This window comes from Bombina bombina, chromosome 3 (assembly GCF_027579735.1).
Source record: "Bombina bombina isolate aBomBom1 chromosome 3, aBomBom1.pri, whole genome shotgun sequence".
Classification (NCBI taxonomy): domain Eukaryota; kingdom Metazoa; phylum Chordata; class Amphibia; order Anura; family Bombinatoridae; genus Bombina; species Bombina bombina.
In genome coordinates, this window is record NC_069501.1 from 903,401,966 (window position 1) to 903,426,746 (window position 24,781).

Consider the following 24,781-nt stretch of genomic DNA (forward strand, 5'->3'; position numbering starts at 1 on the left):
CGCTTACCAGGAAATAGTCTATCCTAGACATCGTACAGTGTGCGTGTGACTCGTATGTATATTTCCGCAAATCTGGGTTTTGCACCCGCCAAATATCTTTAATATTTAATGGATTACAAAAGTTCTTAAATAATTTAACTTCCTGCTTGCTATTCCTGTTTAGTGATGGTTTAAGCCTGTTCAGACTGGGGTATTTGACAAAGTTAAGATCCCCCGCTATAATTAAATTTTCTGTGGAGCTAAATAGTAACTTGGTCTGCAAATTTGCCCAGAATGATTTGTCCACTTTATTAGGGCCATAGATATTACACAATGTAATCTTTATCCCTGAGATTTCAAGCTGTATTATCAAGAATCTTTCTTCTAGATCTAACTCCTTTCTTAAGATTTTGTACTGTAATTTTTTGTGGAACAAAACTGCTACTCCCTTTTTCCTACTGGCACATGGTGTGCCCACTACTTCTCCCACCCAATCGCACCTTAGTTTATGCAATTCAACCTCTTTCAGGTGCGTTTCCTGAATAAATGCTACGTCTATTTTATGCCTTTTTAGCTGGGCTAATATTTTTTTGCGTTTTATAGGTGACTAAATTCCCCCTACGTCCACGAGGCGAAATTAACTGAATTACACATTTATATATAATAATTGGATCGCCCCTTTATACAAAAAACTAGACAGATCTTTCATAGCTAACTCTATAAGTAGCTAGAAGCAAGTGGGTGATGGGGGAGGGGAGGGGTGAGAGGGGAAGAAAAAGAAGAAGAGAGAGAGAAAAAAAAAAGGAAGAAAAAGAAAAAAAAAAAAAAAAAAAAAAGGTAAAAATAAAATATTTGAGCAACATCAGACAATTTACCCGGAGGATGGGTCGGTTTCAGCATAATCATCATAAATTTAGTAAGTAACTCAAGAAAACAGCTCAAGCAGCAAATACCAATTCACAGTAAGATAGATTTCAATTTGGCAAATTCTCTAGCTTCCTCTGGGGAGTTGAGAACCTTATTTTCGCCATCTGTTAGGATTTTAATTTTTGCAGGGTAAATGACCGTAGCTTTTATACCTGCCTGGATTAGTTTTGTACATATCGGTGTTATTTCTCTGCGTTTTTGTGACGTTTCAACTGAGTAATCTTGGAACATTAATATAGATTTGCCTTCTAGCGAGAATGGGGTATGCTGTCTGTATTGTTGCATTAGTTTTACCTTGTCTTTAAAGTTAAGAAACCTGGCTATAATTGGCCTGCTCTTAACTGACCCATCTGGTAGTGTTTTAATTGAGCCCATACGATGTACTCTCTCTATCACCAATGGTAAAATTTCAGATGTAATTCCTAACTTCTGTGGTATAACCATTGACATAAGATTGTCTAGATCTTGATACTCTTTTGTCTCTGGTATCCCAAGCAGCCTAACATTATTCCTACGGGTGCGATCTTCTAGGTCATTTAGTTTGTCTTGTAAGTTTGCTATATGGTTACCCTGATCCCTTACTATTTGCTCCTGAACTAACTTGGCATCTTCTAAATCAGAGATGCGTTGTTCTGCCTCGTTTAGTCTTAGGGTGAATTGTTTAATTTCTGTGGTTAGGTTGTTTATATCTATTTTGACTTGTTCAAACTGCGGTAGCATAATAGCAGCAATCTGTTTTACTATATCCTGTGTATCAATGTTATGTGCGTCTATATTCGTACCTACTGTAGCTATATTCCCTAGGTTGTCTGTGCTAAGCCTATTTTTCCTCTCTCTTATCTTAGCCGGCATATTTGGTGATTGTGATTTGTAATTAGTGATAAATTTCTCCATGTAAAAAAGCGTGCAAAAAGGTGATGCGTGTGACGCGTGATTGCGTATAACAGTGTGAGAAAAAGAATCAGTTGATCGTGTTAAGTACTCTATACAGTGAGGATATATGTGGGAATTGTTAGGGTCTTTTTTTTTTTTTTTAAGTTAAGAGATGTCTTAGATAATTAGATAATAATATATGTGTTGATAATAGGTAATAATGATATATTTAGTGAACAGCTGTCCGTGCCTGTGGTACTGTGAAGAAAAACCAACAAAGAGGTTTTTTTACAAGGATAGTTCAGCTACTAAAAATCACCTTGAACTTAGACTAGGATTTTTTTTTTTTTTTATGTATTTTTTTTTTTTTTTTGTGCTTTGCCGTGCTATTTACTTTTAAACAGTAATCGCCCCCTGCTCATTGAAGCTGTACTATCTACTATATAATCGTCAACAACAGTAGGGGGAGGGAAGGCTGATGTCGGGTCTGTAATGCTACAGTCTAAACATTCATCCCAAAATAACTTAGCAAAATATAATTCTTTTATAGCCACTGTTTAAGCACTCTAGGTTGAGAAGCAGAACAAATAGCCCAACAAGCAATTAATCAGCATAAACAGAGAATATCTTAAGCTTAGGCTAGTTTGTCACATGTAGCAAAAAAAAGTATTAACTTTGACCTTAGATATATATACTTATTATTACATACATCAGTTTTGCATATTAATTTGCTTAATAACAGGAAAAAAAAACCCAATGCAAATAAGCAGTCATCCAGCAGACCTCTGTAAATATGAAACACTGCAAAAAAGAAAGTCAAAGAAATATCAAGAAGGGAGAGCAAGAGCCACAGGTTATTCCAATTATGCAGTGTCTATAGCTGTGGGTATCCTACAGTGTCCTGCTTTTCCCCAGTTAGTGAAAGGGGGAGAGTGTTTGGCGGTATCTTACAAGGGTATTATCAGTTAGTAGCCGTTAGCCACTCTTTTCCCCTAGGAAGGAGACTCTCAGATGGTAGCTAGGAACACTGATTTATATAGATAAGTCAATAGCCGCTTTTAAACCTTTTTCTACTTTGCTGAAAATGTCTCTTGACTGTCTTATGCTGCCAATCATTAGATAGACTCCTCTCTTATATCAGGCTCCTCTGCCACTGACAAAGTTAAAGAAAAAAGGGAAATGGCCCCAGAGTTCAACTGAGTATGTGCAGTTCAGCTTATAGACTGTGTTCACTTTACTTTATTTTGTTATAGTGTTAGTACCCCTCTCTAGTATACTCTACCAGAGTCCACTTATTTGCGGCGGGGGACCGCACAGCAAATCCCTCAGTGCTCTCTCACCTTGCCAGGCCTTCCAAGTAAAATGATGCCCCACCCTGGTTTGTCTTACCAGAGTCCACAATCGTTGCGGGGGGGAAACTCACAATAAAGTAAAGGATCAAGGATATTGCCGCTGTTATTAGGCACCGTTGCTGTTAGCTCATGCAGCACTACATCTCCCGTAGTCCAGCTGCGTCCCACTGCGGTCTGTATGCGCCTCAATTAACTGGTGTTATACTGCGGTGGTAAAGAACTCCTACTCGCCTCCGTTGTCAATGCTGATGCAGCACAACAGTCCCAGGCACAAGGACCTCCATACGCCTGTAAGACTGACCGGGAACTATGCAGGCGAGCTCCGGTTGGAAGCTCCAATATCCGAGGGCCCTGGAAAGAAAAAGCCGGCCCCAAGGATTTGCCTGCAGGTGTATAGGTTCTCTGCGGCTTCACTCGCTCCCACTAGAGTCCGCGCACGCCACTGATGCGTGCGTCACCGCCCCTTCCGGTCGTTCAGACATTTTCTCACTATTATTGCTAACCTAACTTTTCCTTTATGAGAGAGAAAATAGATTGCTATACATACACTTATTTTGATGTTTTTTTTTTTTTTGGGCTCTTGTCATAGGCTCATCTATTGCATATTTGATTTCATACTGTTTAAATTAAGGATTTTTATATTAGAGTGGTTTAAACAAATTCCCAATAGAAACCTGGCTCTGATTATATTTAACACTGAAGATAATAACTCATAGAGCAATGTATATGCTTCTTTCTACAAAAGTAATGATTTAATAATAGTGTATAATAGATTGTTTTCACAAAACATAGTCACACCTTAACCAACATGAATCAACCTGCATATTTATATAACAACATTTTATGTATAAGAAAAGGAAAAAATAAATAAATGTTTCTTGTCATAGGCTCCTTTACAAAATGGCAAAGTACAGGTTAATGAAATTTTGTGATATCACTTTAAGAATTTTGGTATAAATGGAGCTCTGAACAGGTGCATCAATTAGCAGTGACCAAGTGCATGGAGCACGAAACGTTTGCTGTTTTTTGCACCTGTTCTACCACCTGTTTTTGCACTATTGTGCTTACCACTTTTTAATCTATCTTGTATGATTTTAACAAGTTTGGAATAAAATTGAACTTTTATATATCTGTGGGCTTGGAGCGCTTATTTTTCCCTACATTGGATGGACTGTTGCTATTTTGTGCGTGTGCAGACGCACTGGGAATATTTGCTTGCCGCCTAGGATAGTATCTACATTTTTTTCACATATACCCTTACTCTATTAGTGCCTATCATAATCTCAGGATTTGTTTTTACATACCCCAGGGGCGCTCCGTTGAGCAGGTTTTATTTGTATCTTGAATTTTTTTTTAAAATGTAAATTTGAATAAATAAAATGATTCGATGGACAGCCAGTACACCTCTTTCTCCTTAGGCCTTTTTATAAGAGGGTCCTGGACCCTCAAAAAAAACACCAGCAGGAAAGAGGACGTATGGCATCCTTTTGAACAATAGAGTACAGGTACAGCATTGATTTTACAAACCCAGAGATCATTTTGGTCAATTGTTAAATAGAAAAATAAAAATGAGTGGCCAACCAGTACACCTCTTTCTCCTTAGGCCTTTTTCTAAGATGGTCCTGGACACTCAAAAAAACACCAGCAGGAAAGAGGACGTATGGCATCCTTTTGAACAATAGAGTGCAGGTACGGCATTGATTTTACAAACCCAGAGATCATTTTGGTCAATTGTTAAATAGAAAAATAAAAATGAGTGGCCAACCAGTACACCTCTTTCTCCTTAGGCCTTTTTATAAGATGGTCCTGGACACTCAAAAAAAACACCAGCAGGAAAGAGGACGTATGGCATCCTTTTGAACAATAGAGTACAGGTACGGCATTGATTTTACAAAACCAGAGATAATTTTGGTCAAATGAGAAATAGAAAATAAAAATGAGTGGACACCCAGTACACCTCTTTCACCTTAGGCCTTTTTATAAGAGTGTCCAGGACCCTCAAACAAAATACCAGCAGGAAAGAGAACATATGGCATACTTTGGAACAATAGAGTACTGGTACGGCATTGATTTGTGAAACCCACAGATAATTGTTTGTAAAAGTGAAATAGCACCAAAAACCATGCTTGGACTCCCACTCCAGGTCGTTCACCTTCAGCTTTTTTATAAGAGGGTCCAGCACCCTCAACAGAAACAACTGCAGGAAACACCACCACACATGCCATCCTTTTGCACAAGCGAGTACAGGTATGGCATCCATTTTAGAAACCCAAAGATAATTGAGAGGAACCAGGAACATTTTTATAAAAACTGGATGGGGCAACCATTACTACAGGTCGTTCTCCTTCAGCCTTTTTATATCATGGGCCACGACCCGCAACAGGCACAACAGCATGAAACAAAACATATGCCACCCTTTTGCACAATAGAGTACAGGTATGTCATAGATGGAACACGGAGATAATTTAGATCAACCAAGAGACGGATAAAGATGCTTGGTCGGTCCTACTCTTTCAAATTTGTTGCATTTTGCGTTCAATTGAATGGTCCACCGGATATGAGTGGTGTGTAAAGTTGTACAATTCGTAACAGTTTAATCACTAGTGTTATGTGCCTTATTTTTTTAATTTGAGTTTTGTACCCACAGAGATGCAGCAGAGGCCAGAAAAATTAGGAATGTACAAATGACTGAAACATTGGGGTATTGTTGGAGCAACTGCTGTAGCAGCGGCCAGAAAAATCGATGTTTGTAAAACATTTATAAAGTGCCCTAAAAGCTTGTGGCTTGAACACTAGTTGTTGGCGGATAAGTCAAGCAAGTCCTCCGTCTTTATAACCAAAAAAAAAGGCCAGCCTGTGTACCAGTTGTAGCCCAAGGCAGCTCATATCATCATCAGTAGTTTTTTATTCAAATGTATCGCCCCAATGTCAGTCCCTTCGGGATCCAGCCCTCATTCATTTTTATAAAAGTGAGATAGTCAAGGCTTTTTTGACCTAGGCGACTTCTCTTCTCAGTGACAAAACCTCCTGCTGCACTAAAAGTCCTTTCGGACAGGACACTTGAAGCGGGGCAGGCCAGAAGTTCCATTGCAAATTGGGATAGCTCAGGCCACAAGTCCAGCCTGCACACCCAGTAGTCAAGGGGTCCATCGCTCCTGAGAGTGTCGAGATCCGCAGTTAAAGCTAGGTAGTCTGCTACCTGTCGGTTGAGTCTTTCTCTAAGGCTGGATCCCGAAAGGCTTTGATGGTGCATGGGAGTTAAAATTGTACGCATGTCCTCCATCAACAAGATGTCAGGAAAGCACCCGGTCCTTGCTGCCGTGGTCGTGGGAGGAGGAGGATTAATTTCATCTCTTCCCCTGTTACATTCCCGTGGTGCTGTGACATCACCCTTATACGCTGTATAAAGCATAGTTTTTAATTTATTATGAAAATGCTCCATCCTTTCCGACTTGCGGGAATTTGGTAACATTTCAGGCACTTTATGCTTATACCGGGGGTCGAGGAGCGTGGACACCCAGTACAGGTCGTTCTCCTTCAGCTTTTTTATACGAGGGTCCCTCAACAGGCACGACAGCATGAAAGAACCCATTTGAACAAGGTTGGATGCTGAGCTAATCATGTCGCGTTCCTCCTCCTCACTAATCTCACTGATGGTATCTTCTTCCCCCCAGCCACGTACAACACCATGGGTACCAGAGAGGTGACAACAACGAGCACCCTGGGATGACTGTTGTGCTCGGTCTTCCTCCTCCTCATCCTCCCCAAAGCCACATTCCTCCTCTGACTCCTCTTCCTCACAATCCTCTTCCTGCGTTGCCGCAGGTCCAGCAAGCAATGCTGATTCGGCTGTTTGTGGGGGTGATGGACACCACAACTCTTCCTCTTCACGCTCATCTACTGCCTGATCCAGCACTCTTCGCAGGGCACGCTCCTGGAAGAAAACAAATGGTATGATGTCGCTGATGGTGCCTTCGTTGCGACTGACAAGGTTTGTCACCTCCTCAAAAGGACGCATGAGCCTACAGGCATTGCGCATGAGCGTCCAGTAATTTGGCAAAAATATCCCCAGCTCCCCAGAGGCTGTCCTAGCACCCCGGTCATACAAATACTCATTAACAGCTTTTTCTTGTTGGAGCAGGCGGTCAAACATTAGGAGTGTTGAATTCCACCGTGTCGGGCTGTCGCAAATCAAGCGCCTCACTGGCAGGTTGTTTCGACGCTGGATATCAGACAAGTGTGCCATGGCCATGTAGGAACGCCTGAAATGGCCACACACCTTCCTGGCCTGCTTCAGGACGTCCTGTAAGCCTGGGTACTTATGGACAAATCGTTGTACAATCAGATTACACACATGTGCCATGCACGGCACATGTGTCAACTTGCCCAATTTCAATGCCCCCACCAAATTACTTCCATTGTCAGAAACAACCTTGCCAATCTCCAGTTGGTGCGGAGTCAGCCACTGATCCACCTGTGCGTTCAGGGCGGTCAGGAGTGCTGGTGCGGTGTGACTCTCCGCTTTCAGGCAAGTCAACCCCAAGACGGCGTGACACTGCCGTACCCGGGATGTAGCATAGTACCTGGGGAGCTGGGGGGGTGCCATAGATGTGGAGCAAGACGCAGAAGTTGAAGAGGACTCAGCCGAGGAAGAGGTTATGGAAGAGGATGGAGTAGGAGGAGTAGAGGAGGTAGCAGCAGGCCTGCCTGAAAGTCGTGGCGGTGTCACCAACTCTTCTGCAGAGCCACGCATTCCATGCTTGTCAGAAGTCAGCAGGTTTACCCAATGCGCAGTGTAGGTGATATACCTGCCCTGACCATGCTTTGCAGACCAGCTATCCGTGGTCATATGGACCCTTGCCCCAACGCTGTGTGCCAGACATGCCATAACTTCCTTTCTCACAACAGAGTACAGGTTTGGGATTGCCTTTTGTGAAAAGAAATTTCTGCCAGGTACCTTCCACTGCGGTGTCCCAATAGATACAAATTTTTTGAAAGCATCAGACTCCACCAGCTTGTATGGTAAAAGCTGGCGGGCTAAGAGTTCAGACAAGCCAGCTGTCAGACGCCGGGCAAGGGGGTGACTTTGAGAAATTGGCTTCTTACGCTCAAACATGTCCTTGACAGACACCTGACTGTGGGCAGATGACCAGGAACTGCTACGTAAGAGAGACTGAGTGGAGGATGGTTGAGAGGGGGCAAGGAGGACAGCACTGGTTGACGTGGCTGAAGATGCTGGAGCAGGAGGAGGAGGGCGGCTTTCACTTTGTGTGCTGCTTCTACTCATGTGTTCTTCCCATCGGCCTTTGTGATGGGAGACCATGTGCCTTCGCAAAGCAGTTGTACCTAGGTGGCTGTTGGACTTCCCACGACTCAGTTTGTTTTGGCACAGGTTGCAAATGGCATCGCTGTTGTCAGAGGCAGACACACAAAAAAAATGCCACACTGCTGAGCTCTGCGATGACGGCATTCTGGTGGTGGCAACAGCATGCGTAGATGGGTGTCGGCGGGCTGTCTGGCTGACCCCTGGTGACGATGCATGCTGTCTGACTGTGCCACTAGCTCCTTGAGACGACCTCCCCGTGCTTCCAAATCGTCTCCTCCTCCTCCTCCTCTCTGTCTCCCCATCTGAACTTTCCCCCTCTTCTTCTTCTCTTCTAGCAGGCACCCACGTGACATCCACCGACACATCATCATCAACCGCTTCACTTGTATCTGAAACATCAAGAAAGGAAGCAGCAGCGGGTACAACATCACCATCATCATCACACTGTACCTCCATGTCGGTAATGCTGCCTGACTGAGACTGATCACTATTATCTACATCCTCTGTCAATGATGGTTGCGCATCACTCATTTCTTCAAAATGATGTGTCAATAACTCCTGTGACAGATCAAGTGAAGCGGCTGTGGTGCTAGTGTTGGTGGTGGCGACAGGCGGCGGAGTGTCACTGGTCACTTGAGACCTGCCCAAAGCACAGCTGGACTTAGATGGTGCGTCAAGGTTAGGAGGACTAGCAGCGGAAGCTGAAAAAGATTGGGTTTCCTGTGTTAGCCATTCAACTAGGTCCTCCTTAGAAGTTTGTGCATCCCCCCTGGTACCCGGCGTCTGAACAATGTGCATATTTGTAGGGTCTAAAGGAATCACAGCACCACGACCACGACCACGGAACCTGCGGGGTGGCCTGCCTCTGCCTGTCATTTTTTTTTAAATGGACACTAACAATACTATTACACCAATTGAGTGGTGGCACTGTGAAAGTGGGCACAGTATACGCTGTGAGACTGACAACAACAAAAAAGACAGATGTTTTAAAAATCACAAATTGTTAATTTTTTGAAATATTACTAGTACTGTGGCAACAAATATGATTTTTTGGCACTATTTGGCAAATGAGCCTGTCTGGCACACATGCTGGAAGAAAGGAAACTGCAATTCAATGGCACTAGGAGACTGAAGAATCACAGTCAAAACAGTTATGATTAACAAAAATTCCAATCCTGTTATAATAAATATGAGTGGTGGCACTAATTGGCTAGTTGGGACTGGCACACAGGCAGGAGGAAAATGCAATTCAAGGGCACTAGTAGACTGCAGATTGACAGTTAAAACAGTGTTGATTGACAAATTTTGCAATACTGTTAAAAGAAATATGATTGCTAGCACTAATTGGATAGTTGGGCCTGGCACACAGGCTGGCAGGCAGTAGAAAAGTGCAATTCAATGGCACAAGCAAAATGAGGATTAAGATCAACCATCAAGATTTTTTTTATTTTAATTAGTAACTCTACTGTGACAACAATTAGGATTGGTGTAAATAGTTGGCAAGACGGCCTGGCACAAAAGGATGGCAGGCAGGAGGGAGATGCAATTCAAGGACACTAGGAGACTGATTAATGACAGTCAAAACAGTGATGATTGACAATTTTTGCAATACTGTTAAAAGAAATATGATTGCTGACAACAATTGGCTAGGTGGGCCTGGCTCACAGCAGGCTGCAAGGCAGGAGGAAAGTGCTATTCAATGGCACCAGCAAACTGAGGTTTCAAATCACAGCAACTATTACCAAAAATTTTAATTTTTAATTATTAGAATACTGTCACAACAAATATGATTGGTGTAAATATTTTTTAAGTAGGCCTGGCACACAAGCTTGGAAGGCTGTAGAAAAGTGCTATTCTAGGGCATGAGCAAACTAAGGATTAAGATCATCAACAATAAAGATTTTGTTAATTGTAATTAGTAACTATACTGTGACAAAAAATTAGGATTGGTGTAAATAGTTGGCAAGACGGCCTGGCACAAAAGGATGGCAGGCAGGAGGGAGATGCAATTCAAGGACACTAGGAGACTGATTACTGACAGTCTAAACAGTGATGATTGACAATTTTTGCAATACTGTTAACAGAAATATGATTGCTGACAACAATTGGCTAGGTGGGGGCCTGGCTCACAGCAGGCTGCAAGGCAGGAGGAAAGTGCGTTTCAATGGCACCAGCAAACTGAGGATTCAAATCACAGCAACTATTACCAAAAATTTTAATTTTTAATTATTAGAATACTGTCACAACAAATATGATTGGTGTAAATATTTTTTAAGTAGGCCTGGCACACAGGCTTGGAAGGCTGTAGAAAAGTGCAATTCAAAGGCACGAGCAAACTGAGGGTTAAGATCATCAACAATAAAGATTTTTTTAATTGTAATTAGTAACTATACTGTGACAAAATATTTGGATTGGTGTAAATAGTTGGCAAGACGGCCTGGCACAAAAGGATGGCAGGCAGGAGGGAGATGCAATTCAAGGACACTAGGAGACTGATTACTGACAGTCTAAACAGTGATGATTGACAATTTTTGCAATACTGTTAACAGAAATATGATTGCTGACAACAATTGGCTAGGTGGGGGCCTGGCTCACAGCAGGCTGCAAGGCAGGAGGAAAGTGCGTTTAAAGGCACCAGCAAACTGACGATTCAAATCACAGCAACTATTACCAAAAATTTTAATTTTTTAATTATTAGAATACTGTCACAACAAATATGATTGGTGTAAATATTTTTTAAGTAGGCCTGGCACACAGGCTTGGAAGGCTGTAGAAAAGTGCAATTCAAAGGCACGAGCAAACTGAGGGTTAAGATCATCAACAATAAAGATTTTTTTTAATTTTAATTAGTAACTATATTGTGACAAAAAATTAGGATTGGTGTAAATAGTTGGGAAGACGGCCTGGCACAAAAGGATGGCAGGCAGGAGGGAGATGCAATTCAAGGACACTAGGAGACTGATTACTGACAGTCTAAACAGTGATGATTGACAATTTTTGCAATACTGTTAACAGAAATATGATTGCTGACAACAATTGGCTAGGTGGGGGCCTGGCTCACAGCAGGCTGCAAGGCAGGAGGAAAGTGCGTTTCAATGGCACCAGCAAACTGACGATTCAAATCACAGCAACTATTACCAAAAATTTTAATTTTTAATTATTAGAATACTGTCACAACAAATATGATTGGTGTAAATATTTTTTAAGTAGGCCTGGCACACAGGCTTGGAAGGCTGTAGAAAAGTGCAATTCAAAGGCACGAGCAAACTGAGGGTTAAGATCATCAACAATAAAGATTTTTTTAATTGTAATTAGTAACTATACTGTGACAAAATATTTGGATTGGTGTAAATAGTTGGCAAGACGGCCTGGCACAAAAGGATGGCAGGCAGGAGGGAGATGCAATTCAAGGACACTAGGAGACTCATTACTGACAGTCTAAACAGTGATGATTGACAATTATTGCAATACTGTTAACAGAAATATGATTGCTGACAACAATTGGCTAGGTGGGGGCCTGGCTCACAGCAGGCTGCAAGGCAGGAGGAAAGTGTGTTTCATTGGCACCAGCAAACTGACGATTCAAATCACAGCAACTATTACAAAAAATTTTAATTTTTAATTATTAGAATACTGTCACAACAAATATGATTGGTGTAAATATTTTTTAAGTAGGCCTGGCACACAGGCTTGGAAGGCTGTAGAAAAGTGCAATTCAAAGGCACGAGCAAACTGAGGGTTAAGATCATCAACAATAAAGATTTTTTTAATTTTAATTAGTAACTATACTGTGACAAAAAATTAGGATTGGTGTAAATAGTTGGCAAGACGGCCTGGCACAAAAGGATGGCAGGCAGGAGGGAGATGCAATTCAAGGACACTAGGAGACTGATTACTGACAGTCTAAACAGTGATGATTGACAATTTTTGCAATACTGTTAACAGAAATATGATTGCTGACAACAATTGGCTAGGTGGGGGCCTGGCTCACAGCAGGCTGCAAGGCAGGAGGAAAGTGCGTTTCAATGGCACCAGCAAACTGACGATTCAAATCACAGCAACTATTACCAAAAATTTTAATTTTTAATTATTAGAATACTGTCACAACAAATATGATTGGTGTAAATATTTTTTAAGTAGGCCTGGCACACAGGCTTGGAAGGCTGTAGAAAAGTGCAATTCAAAGGCACGAGCAAACTGAGGGTTAAGATCATCAACAATAAAGATTTTTTTAATTTTAATTAGTAACTATACTGTGACAAAAAATTAGGATTAGTGTAAATAGTTGGCAAGACGGCCTGGCACAAAAGGATAGCAGGCAGGAGGGAGATGCAATTCAAGGACACTAGGAGACTGATTACTGACAGTCTAAACAGTGATGATTGACAATTTTTGCAATACTGTTAACAGAAATATGATTGCTGACAACAATTGGCTAGGTGGGGGCCTGGCTCACAGCAGGCTGCAAGGCAGGAAGAAAGTGCGTTTCATTGGCACCAGCAAACTGACGATTCAAATCACAGCAACTATTACCAAAAATTTTAATTTTTAATTATTAGAATACTGTCACAACAAATATGATTGGTGTAAATATTTTTTAAGTAGGCCTGGCACACAGGCTTGGAAGGCTGTAGAAAAGTGCAATTCAAAGGCACGAGCAAACTGAGGGTTAAGATCATCAACAATAAAGATTTTTTTAATTTTAATTAGTAACTATACTGTGACAAAAATTAGGATTGGTGTAAATAGTTGGCAAGACGGCCTGGCACAAAAGGATGGCAGGCAGGAGGGAGATGCAATTCAAGGACACTAGGAGACTGATTACTGACAGTCTAAACAGTGATGATTGACAATTTTTGCAATACTGTTAACAGAAATATGATTGCTGACAACAATTGGCTAGGTGGGGGCCTGGCTCACAGCAGGCTGCAAGGCAGGAGGAAAATGCGTTTCAATGGCACCAGCAAACTGACGATTCAAATCACAGCAACTATTACCAAAAATTTTAATTTTTAATTATTAGAATACTGTAACAACAAATATGATTGGTGTAAATATTTTTTAAGTAGGCCTGGCACACAGGCTTGGAAAGCTGTAGAAAAGTGCAATTCAAAGGCACGAGCAAACTGAGGGTTAAGATCATCAACAATAAAGATTTTTTTAATTTTAATTAGTAACTATACTGTGACAAAAAATTAGGATTGGTGTAAATAGTTGGCAAGATGGCCTGTCACAAAAGGATGGCAGGCAGGAGGGAGATGCAATTCAAGGACACTAGGAGACTCATTACTGACAGTCTAAACAGTGATGATTGACAATTTTTGCAATACTGTTAACAGAAATATGATTGCTGACAACAATTGGCTAGGTGGGGGTCTTGCTCACAGCAGGCTGCAAGGCAGGAGGAAAGTGCGTTTCAATGGCACCAGCAAACTGACGATTCAAATCACAGCAACTATTACCAAAAATTTTAATTTTTAATTATTAGAATACTGTCACAACAAATATGATTGGTGTAAATATTTTTTAAGTAGGCCTGGCACACAGGCTTGGAAGGCTGTAGAAAAGTGCAATTCAAAGGCACGAGCAAACTGAGGGTTAAGATCATCAACAATAAAGATTTTTTTAATTGTAATTAGTAACTATACTGTGACAAAATATTTGGATTGGTGTAAATAGTTGGCAAGACGGCCTGGCACAAAAGGATGGCAGGCAGGAGGGAGATGCAATTCAAGGACACTAGGAGACTGATTACTGACAGTCTAAACAGTGATGATTGACAATTTTTGCAATACTGTTAACAGAAATATGATTGCTGATAACAATTGGCTAGGTGGGGGCCTGGCTCACAGCAGGCTGCAAGGCAGGAGGAAAGTGCGTTTCAATGGCACCAGCAAACTGACGATTCAAATCACAGCAACTATTACCAAAAATTTTAATTTTTAATTATTAGAATACTGTCACAACAAATATGATTGGTGTAAATATTTTTTAAGTAGGCCTGGCACACAGGCTTGGAAGGCTGTAGAAAAGTGCAATTCAAAGGCACAAGCAAACTGAGGGTTGAGATCATCAACAATAAAGATTTTTTTAATTTTAATTAGTAACTATACTGTGACAAAAAATTAGGATTGGTGTAAATAGTTGGCAAGACGGCCTGGCACAAAAGGATGGCAGGCAGGAGGGAGATGCAATTCAAGGACACTAGGAGACTGATTACTGACAGTCTAAACAGTGATGATTGACAATTTTTGCAATACTGTTAACAGAAATATGATTGCTGACAACAATTGGCTAGGTGGGGGCCTGGCTCACAGCAGGCTGCAAGGCAGGAGGAAAGTGTGTTTCATTGGCAACAGCAAACTGACGATTCAAATCACAGCAACTATTACCAAACATTTTAATTTTTAATTATTAGAATACTGTCACAACAAATATGATTGGTGTAAATATTTTTTAAATAGGCCTGGCACACAGGCTTGGAAGGCTGTAGAAAAGTGCAATTCAAAGGCACGAGCAAACTGAGGGTTAAGATCATCAACAATAAAGATTTTTTTAATTTTAATTAGTAACTATACTGTGACAAAAAATTAGGATTGGTGTAAATATTTTTTAAGTAGGCCTGGCACACAGGCTTGGAAGGCTGTAGAAAAGTGCAATTCAAAGGCACGAGCAAACTGAGGGTTAAGATCATCAACAATAAAGATTTTTTTAATTTTAATTAGTAACTATACTGTGACAAAATATTTGGATTGGTGTAAATAGCTGGCAAGACGGCCTGGCACAAAAGGAGGCAGGCAGGAGGGAGATGCAATTCAAGGACACTAGGAGACTCATTACTGACAGTCTAAACAGTGATGATTGACAATTTTTGCAATACTGTTAACAGAAATATGATTGCTGACAACAATTGGCTAGGTGGGGGCCTGGCTCACAGCAGGCTGCAAGGCAGGAGGAAAGTGTGTTTCATTGGCACCAGCAAACTGACGATTCAAATCACAGCAACTATTACCAAAAATTTTAATTTTTAATTATTAGAATACTGTCACAACAAATATGATTGGTGTAAATATTTTTTAAGTAGGCCTGGCACACAGGCTTGGAAGGCTGTAGAAAAGTGCAATTCAAAGGCACGAGCAAACTGAGGGTTAAGATCATCAACAATAAAGATTTTTTTAATTGTAATTAGTAACTATACTGTGACAAAATATTTGGATTGGTGTAAGTAGTTGGCAAGACGGCCTGGCACAAAAGGATGGCAGGCAGGAGGGAGATGCAATTCAAGGACACTAGGAGACTGATTACTGACAGTCTAAACAGTGATGATTGACAATTTTTGCAATACTGTTAACAGAAATATGATTGCTGATTACAATTGGCTAGGTGGGGGCCTGGCTCACAGCAGGCTGCAAGGCAGGAGGAAAGTGCGTTTCAATGGCACCAGCAAACTGACGATTCAAATCACAGCAACTATTACCAAAAATTTTAATTTTTAATTATTAGAATACTGTCACAACAAATATGATTGGTGTAAATATTTTTTAAGTAGGCCTGGCACACAGGCTTGGAAGGCTGTAGAAAAGTGCAATTCAAAGGCACGAGCAAACTGAGGGTTAAGATCATCAACAATAAAGATTTTTTTAATTTTAATTAGTAACTATACTGTGACAAAAAATTAGGATTGGTGTAAATAGTTGGCAAGACGGCCTGGCACAAAAAGATGGCACGCAGGAGGGAGATGCAATTCAAGGACACTAGGAGACTGATTACTGACAGTCTAAACAGTGATGATTGACAATTTTTGCAATACTGTTAACAGAAATATGATTGCTGACAACAATTGGCTAGGTGGGGGCCTGGCTCACAGCAGGCTGCAAGGCAGGAGGAAAGTGTGTTTCATTGGCACCAGCAAACTGACGATTCAAATCACAGCAACTATTACAAAACATTTTAATTTTTAATTATTAGAATACTGTCACAACAAATATGATTGGTGTAAATATTTTTTAAATAGGCCTGGCACACAGGCTTGGAAGGCTGTAGAAAAGTGCAATTCAAAGGCACGAGCAAACTGAGGGTTAAGATCATCAACAATAAAGATTTTTTTAATTTTAATTAGTAACTATACTGTGACAAAAAATTAGGATTGGTGTAAATAGTTGGCAAGACGGCCTGGCACAAAAGGATGGCAGGCAGGAGGGAGATGCAATTCAAGGACACTAGGAGACTGATTACTGACAGTCTAAACAGTGATGATTGACAATTTTTGCAATACTGTTAACAGAAATATGATTGCTGACAACAATTGGCTAGGTGGGGGCCTGGCTCACAGCAGGCTGCAAGGCAGGAGGAAAGTGCGTTTCAATGGCACCAGCAAACTGACGATTCAAATCACAGCAACTATTACCAAAAATTTTAATTTTTAATTATTAGAATACTGTCACAACAAATATGATTGGTGTAAATATTTTTTAAGTAGGCCTGGCACACAGGCTTGGAAGGCTGTAGAAAAGTGCAATTCAAAGGCACGAGCAAACTGAGGGTTAAGATCATCAACAATAAAGATTTTTTTAATTTTAATTAGTAACTATACTGTGACAAAAAATTAGGATTGGTGTAAATAGTTGGCAAGACGGCCTGGCACAAAAGGATGGCAGGCAGGAGGGAGATGCAATTCAAGGACACTAGGAGACTGATTACTGACAGTCTAAACAGTGATGATTGACAATTTTTGCAATACTGTTAACAGAAATATGATTGCTGACAACAATTGGCTAGGTGGGGGCCTGGCTCACAGCAGGCTGCAAGGCAGGAGGAAAATGCGTTTCAATGGCACCAGCAAACTGACGATTCAAATCACAGCAACTATTACCAAAAATTTTAATTTTTAATTATTAGAATACTGTAACAACAAATATGATTGGTGTAAATATTTTTTAAGTAGGCCTGGCACACAGGCTTGGAAAGCTGTAGAAAAGTGCAATTCAAAGGCACGAGCAAACTGAGGGTTAAGATCATCAACAATAAAGATTTTTTTAATTTTAATTAGTAACTATACTGTGACAAAAAATTAGGATTGGTGTAAATAGTTGGCAAGATGGCCTGTCACAAAAGGATGGCAGGCAGGAGGGAGATGCAATTCAAGGACACTAGGAGACTCATTACTGACAGTCTAAACAGTGATGATTGACAATTTTTGCAATACTGTTAACAGAAATATGATTGCTGACAACAATTGGCTAGGTGGGGGTCTTGCTCACAGCAGGCTGCAAGGCAGGAGGAAAGTGCGTTTCAATGGCACCAGCAAACTGACGATTCAAATCACAGCAACTATTACCAAAAATTTTAATTTTTAATTATTAGAATACTGTCACAACAAATATGATTGGTGTAAATATTTTTTAAGTAGGCCTGGCACACAGGCTTGGAAGGCTGTAGAAAAGTGCAATTCAAAGGCACGAGCAAACTGAGGGTTAAGATCATCAACAATAAATATTTTTTTAATTGTAATTAGTAACTATACTGTGACAAAATATTTGGATTGGTGTAAATAGTTGGCAAGACGGCCTGGCACAAAAGGATGGCAGGCAGGAGGGAGATGCAATTCAAGGACACTAGGAGACTGATTACTGACAGTCTAAACAGTGATGATTGACAATTTTTGCAATACTGTTAACAGAAATATGATTGCTGACAACAATTGGCTAGGTGGGGGCCTGGCTCACAGCAGGCTGCAAGGCAGGAGGAAAGTGTGTTTCATTGGCAACAGCAAACTGACGATTCAAATCACAGCAACTATTACCAAACATTTTAATTTTTAATTATTAGAATACTGTCACAACAAATATGATTGGTGTAAATATTTTTTAAATAGGCCTGGCACACAGGCTTGGAAGGCTGTAGAAAAGTGCAATTCAAAGGCACGAGCAAACTGAGGGTTAAGATCATCAACAATAAAGATTTTTTTAATTTTAATTAGTAACTATACTGTGACAAAAAATTAGGATTGGTGTAAATATTTTTTAAGTAGGCCTGGCACACAGGCTTGGAAGGCTGTAGAAAAGTGCAATTCAAAGGCACGAGCAAACTGAGGGTTAAGATCATCAACAATAAAGATTTTTTTAATTGTAATTAGTAACTATACTGTGACAAAATATTTGGATTGGTGTAAATAGCTGGCAAGACGGCCTGGCACAAAAGGAGGCAGGCAGGAGGGAGATGCAATTCAAGGACACTAGGAGACTCATTACTGACAGTCTAAACAGTGATGATTGACAATTTTTGCAATACTGTTAACAGAAATATGATTGCTGACAACAATTGGCTAGGTGGGGGCCTGGCTCACAGCAGGCTGCAAGGCAGGAGGAAAGTGTGTTTCATTGGCACCAGCAAACTGACGATTCAAATCACAGCAACTATTACCAAAAATTTTAATTTTTAATTATTAGAATACTGTCACAACAAATATGATTGGTGTAAATATTTTTTAAGTAGGCCTGGCACACAGGCTTGGAAGGCTGTAGAAAAGTGCAATTCAAAGGCACGAGCAAACTGAGGGTTAAGATCATCAACAATAAAGATTTTTTTAATTGTAATTAGTAACTATACTGTGACAAAATATTTGGATTGGTGTAAGTAGTTGGCAAGACGGCCTGGCACAAAAGGATGGCAGGCAGGAGGGAGATGCAATTCAAGGACACTAGGAGACTGATTACTGACAGTCTAAACAGTGATGATTGACAATTTTTGCAATACTGTTAACAGAAATATGATTGCTGATTACAATTGGCTAGGTGGGGGCCTGGCTCACAGCAGGCTGCAAGGCAGGAGGAAAGTGCGTTTCAATGGCACCAGCAAACTGACGATTCAAATCACAGCAACTATTACCAAAAATTTTAATTTTTAATTATTAGAATACTGTCACAACAAATATGATTGGTGTAAATATTTTTTAAGTAGGCCTGGCACACAGGCTTGGAAGGCTGTAGAAAAGTGCAATTCAAAGGCACGAGCAAACTGAGGGTTAAGATCATCAACAATAAAGATTTTTTTAATTTTAATTAGTAACTATACTGTGACAAAAAATTAGGATTGGTGTAAATAGTTGGCAAGACGGCCTGGCACAAAAAGATGGCACGCAGGAGGGAGATGCAATTCAAGGACACTAGGAGACTGATTACTGACAGTCTAAACAGTGATGATTGACAATTTTTGCAATACTGTTAACAGAAATATGATTGCTGACAACAATTGGCTAGGTGGGGGCCTGGCTCACAGCAGGCTGCAAGGCAGGAGGAAAGTGTGTTTCATTGGCACCAGCAAACTGACGATTCAAATCACAGCAACTATTACAAAACATTTTAATTTTTAATTATTAGAATACTGTCACAACAAATATGATTGGTGTAAATATTTTTTAAATAGGCCTGGCACACAGGCTTGGAAGGCTGTAGAAAAGTGCAATTCAAAGGCACGAGCAAACTGAGGGTTAAGATCATCAACAATAAAGATTTTTTTAATTTTAATTAGTAACTATACTGTGACAAAAAATTAGGATTGGTGTAAATAGTTGGCAAGACGGCCTGGCACAAAAGGATGGCAGGCAGGAGGGAGATGCAATTCAAGGACACTAGGAGACTGATTACTGACAGTCTAAACAGTGATGATTGACAATTTTTGCAATACTGTTAACAGAAATATGATTGCTGACAACAATTGGCTAGGTGGGGGCCTGGCTCACAGCAGGCTGCAAGGCAGGAGGAAAGTGCGTTTCAATGGCACCAGCAAACTGACGATTCAAATCACAGCAACTATTACCAAAAATTTTAATTTTTAATTATTAGAATACTGTCACAACAAATATGATTGGTGTAAATATTTTTTAAGTAGGCCTGGCACACAGGCTTGGAAGGCTGTAGAAAAGTGCAATTCAAAGGCACGAGCAAACTGAGGGTTAAGATCATCAACAATAAAGATTTTTTTAATTTTAATTAGTAACTATACTGTGACAAAAAATTAGGATTGGTGTAAATAGTTGGCAAGACGGCCTGGCACAAAAGGATGGCAGGCAGGAGGGAGATGCAATTCAAGGACACTAGGAGACTGATTACTGACAGTCTAAACAGTGATGATTGACAATTTTTGCAATACTGTTAACAGAAATATGATTGCTGACAACAATTGGCTAGGTGGGGGCCTGGCTCACAGCAGGCTGCAAGGCAGGAGGAAAGTGCGTTTCAATGGCACCAGCAAACTGACGATTCAAATCACAGCAACTATTACCAAAAATTTTAATTTTTAATTATTAGAATACTGTCACAACAAATATGATTGGTGTAAATATTTTTTAAGTAGGCCTGGCACACAGGCTTGGAAGGCTGTAGAAAAGTGCAATTCAAAGGCACGAGCAAACTGAGGGTTAAGATCATCAACAATAAAGATTTTTTTAATTTTAATTAGTAACTATACTGTGACAAAAAATTAGGATTGGTGTAAATAGTTGGCAAGACGGCCTGGCACAAAAGGATGGCAGGCAGGAGGGAGATGCAATTCAAGGACACTAGGAGACTGATTACTGACAGTCTAAACAGTGATGATTGACAATTTTTGCAATACTGTTAACAGAAATATGATTGCTGACAACAATTGGCTAGGTGGGGGCCTGGCTCACAGCAGGCTGCAAGGCAGGAGGAAAGTGCGTTTCAATGGCACCAGCAAACTGACGATTCAAATCACAGCAACTATTAACAAAAAATTTAATTTTTAATTATTAGAATACTGTCACAACAAATATGATTGGTGTAAATATTTTTTAAGTAGGCCTGGTACACAGGCTTGGAAGGCTGTAGAAAAGTGCAATTCAAAGGCACGAGCAAACTGAGGGTTAAGATCAACACTAAAATTTTTTTTTATTTTAATTAATAACTATACTGTCTGACTGTGACAACAATTATGATTGGTGTAAATAGTTGGCTAGATGGCCTGGCACAAAAGGCTGGCAGTGGCAGGCAGAAGGTAAATGAAATTCAATGGCCCTAGGAGACTGAATATTTGCAGTCCAAAAAATTATGTTTTTTTATTTTTTTATTACTGTTACAAGAATTGTGATTGGTGCCACTAATTGGCTACTTGGGCCTGGCAGACAGGCTGGCAGATATGAGTCGTGGATGGTAGGTAGGGCAGTAATTTAACACAGTATGCTGTGTAAGTGACAAAAACACAGGACTGATAGAAAATTAAGTTACATTACACTAGCAAAATATTTTAAAATTTTAGATTTTAATATTAAAATTATGTTAAGAAGTGCAATGCACATATGACTCTATGAGTGGTCGCACTGGCTGGCTGCTACGTAGGGCAGCAATTATAACAATAGTATGCTGTGTAAGTCAGATAGACAGTTAGACACAGGCCTGATAGAAAATACAATTAGATTACACTAGCATAATGATTTAAAGACTTTTTTTTGAAAATTTTAAGAAAAAGGTTAAGCACATACATATGAGTCGTGGCTGATAGCCTTGGAAGGGCAGCTATTAAAAACAGTAGGCTATGTATGTCGGATACACACACGCCTGATAGAAAATACTATTAGATTACACTTGAAAAATGATTGAAATTATTTTTTTGGGGGGGGAAATTAAAAAAGGTTAAACACATATGAGTCGTGGCTCATAGACTAGGGAGGGCAGCAAGTAAACACAGTAGGCTCTCTATGTCAGCAAAACACACAGGCCGGATAGAAAATTAGATTTGATTACACTAGCAAACAAATTTAAACTTTTTTTTTTTATATTAAAATTAAGGTGAAAGAAAAATAGATATGAGTGCTGGGTGGCTGCCTGGCACAGACCAATTAACCAAAAGACTGAAAAAAAGAGGTATATTAATGCTGAGTGAGCCTGACAGACACAGGCATGATAGTAAATGTAATTAGATTACACTAGAAAAATATTTTTTTGTGTTTTTGTTTTAAATTAAAAATAATGTTATAAACGGATATTAACACTGCTGGCTGCTGGCTGGCACAGAGCAATGAACCAGAGTATATGCTGTGTGACACTGGCCTGATAGAAAATGAAAAAAAATTACACTAGAAAAATAATTATATTTTTGGGTTAGTTAAATTTAAACTAATGTTGTTAGGGAGATATCAGTGGTGGCAGTAGTCACAGCATATGCTGTGAGCCTTAAACACACAGCTGAAAGCCAGGCAAATGCTAATAAAAAAAAAGAAATAAAAAAAAAAACGGCACGAAATATAGCCCTAAAAAGGGCTTTTTGGGGTGCTGTGCTTGCAGCAGAGATGAGTGGAGTCCTTCTGGACTGTAAATACACTAGCCTAGCTATGTTTTTCCTATTAATGTCAGGAGCAAAAACATAACACGTCCTATCATTAAAAAAGCAAGGTCGTTATGAGTCTAAAATGGCGGATTCCGAGTAGCTGGGAGTGTCTGTGAGGGAGTGTCTGATGTTGATTGGCTCTAATGTGTCAGGCGGCTGTGACATAAAGGGTCAAAGTTTCCACAATGATGACACATAGGGGCGGATCGAACATCGCCATGTGTTTGCCCACAAACGCGAACGCGAACAAGCTATGTTCGCTGTGAACCGTTCGCGGGCGAACAGTTCGGGACATCACTACTCTGGATATAATCAAGTGAATCCAAAGAACTATAAACTAGTGAGTGGGGGTATTAGGGTAATCCTCTATAAAAAGGAGATGATTATAAACATTGTGGGCAGCGCCATGTCTTATATAGTGATTAATATGGGGATTTTAGTGATATATGACCGCTTTCAGATACTTTTGCAACTTACAGTAATGAGACTTGCGACTAGAACAGGGGGGTAAGTTGTATCTTGAGGCTATTTTTATGTTTTACGTGTCCAATATATGTCTCTTCTAAGAAAGGGAAGATACCATAAAAGTTTTGAGTGTACTTAAGGAATAAAAATTGATATAATCAGGCAGATCCAAACCTGCGGAGTGAAAACCAACCCCGCCATAAAAGCATGGGCCCTATGCTCCCCAGCAGGTGATTAGGTGGTACTTGTTTTAATAAATCAGTGAGGAAGAGCCCCCGGACAGTATATATATGATCCATTTCTATCTCCCTCATTTTATCTGTTACCACTATATACAGTACCCCACTGTCTCGGCCTCGGACAGAGAGGCACACGCCTCGGATCATAAAGGTGCTGAGATATTGAGACCTCTAATATTTAGTACCGTCAGTAGTACTTGAATCAATTTAGGGAGCAGCTTGAGTTAACAAATGTTAACATTTATTTTCTCTTCTATACTCTCCCATTCCCCTTTCTAGTAGTTGCACCCCCAGAAGAGTCTGCAATTATTTACTAAAGATAAAAATGCAAATCATTTAATGAAATGGTAAAAGTAAGGGTTTTCTATAGAAAAAACAGTAAACACTAAATTATAGGTCCTCTAAAAGCTAAGGAGTAGATCAATAATTACCAGCCTGCTTTAAGGCATTGGCATTAGATATACAGTATATATTATTAATTTATACAAATATATTAACAGTTTGTAAGAGCTTGACAAGTGAGAAATCTTCATAACATAGAGCAAATAACCAAACAAACAAACAAGAAGATCATATAGGAAGCAGTAACACATGTAGTGGGGGAACAAACCATAGTATATAACTATCTATATCTAGATATATATTCTCCTCCATATTCAAAGGAGATCAAGTGTTTTCAATGAATGCAAAAGGAGAAAATAATGAGGCCCTTATCATACAACTATATCACCAATGTGAAGTAGGAGGGAATATCCTAGCAATAGCAAAATTAGCCTATATCTGACTTCAAAGTCTGCATAGAAATTTCCATCACAGGAAAAATAAAGAGGCCTAGTTGGTAGTATGATCGTGTCTCCTTGTAGCTTGAACAGTTTAGGTGCGTCACAAAACTTGCACTTTGTCCCAGGATGTCTCTTAATCTTGGAAGAGATATTTAGTGTAGATGATTTAATGGATCGGTAAGGTTAGGCTCCTTAGCCACGTGCGGCGAGACTGAGTCCATATGATTATGCCCAGGCATGGCCAGCCGAATCTGTCTATTGCTTATAGATGGTTCTGAAGGTGAGCCAGAAAGTCCGGAGTCCATCTTTCCCCAACACAGTCGCCACATGTGTATAGCTGAGGTTGTACAGGAGATGGTAATGCATCAACTGGCAGTGTTTTGCCACATACTCCATGCTTGTTGGAGTATTGAAGTGAATCGCCGTTCCAGGTTTAGAAAGTGTTCTCACAACAATTATTTTATTTTTGACTCCCAGTTATCGATCCGCCTCATT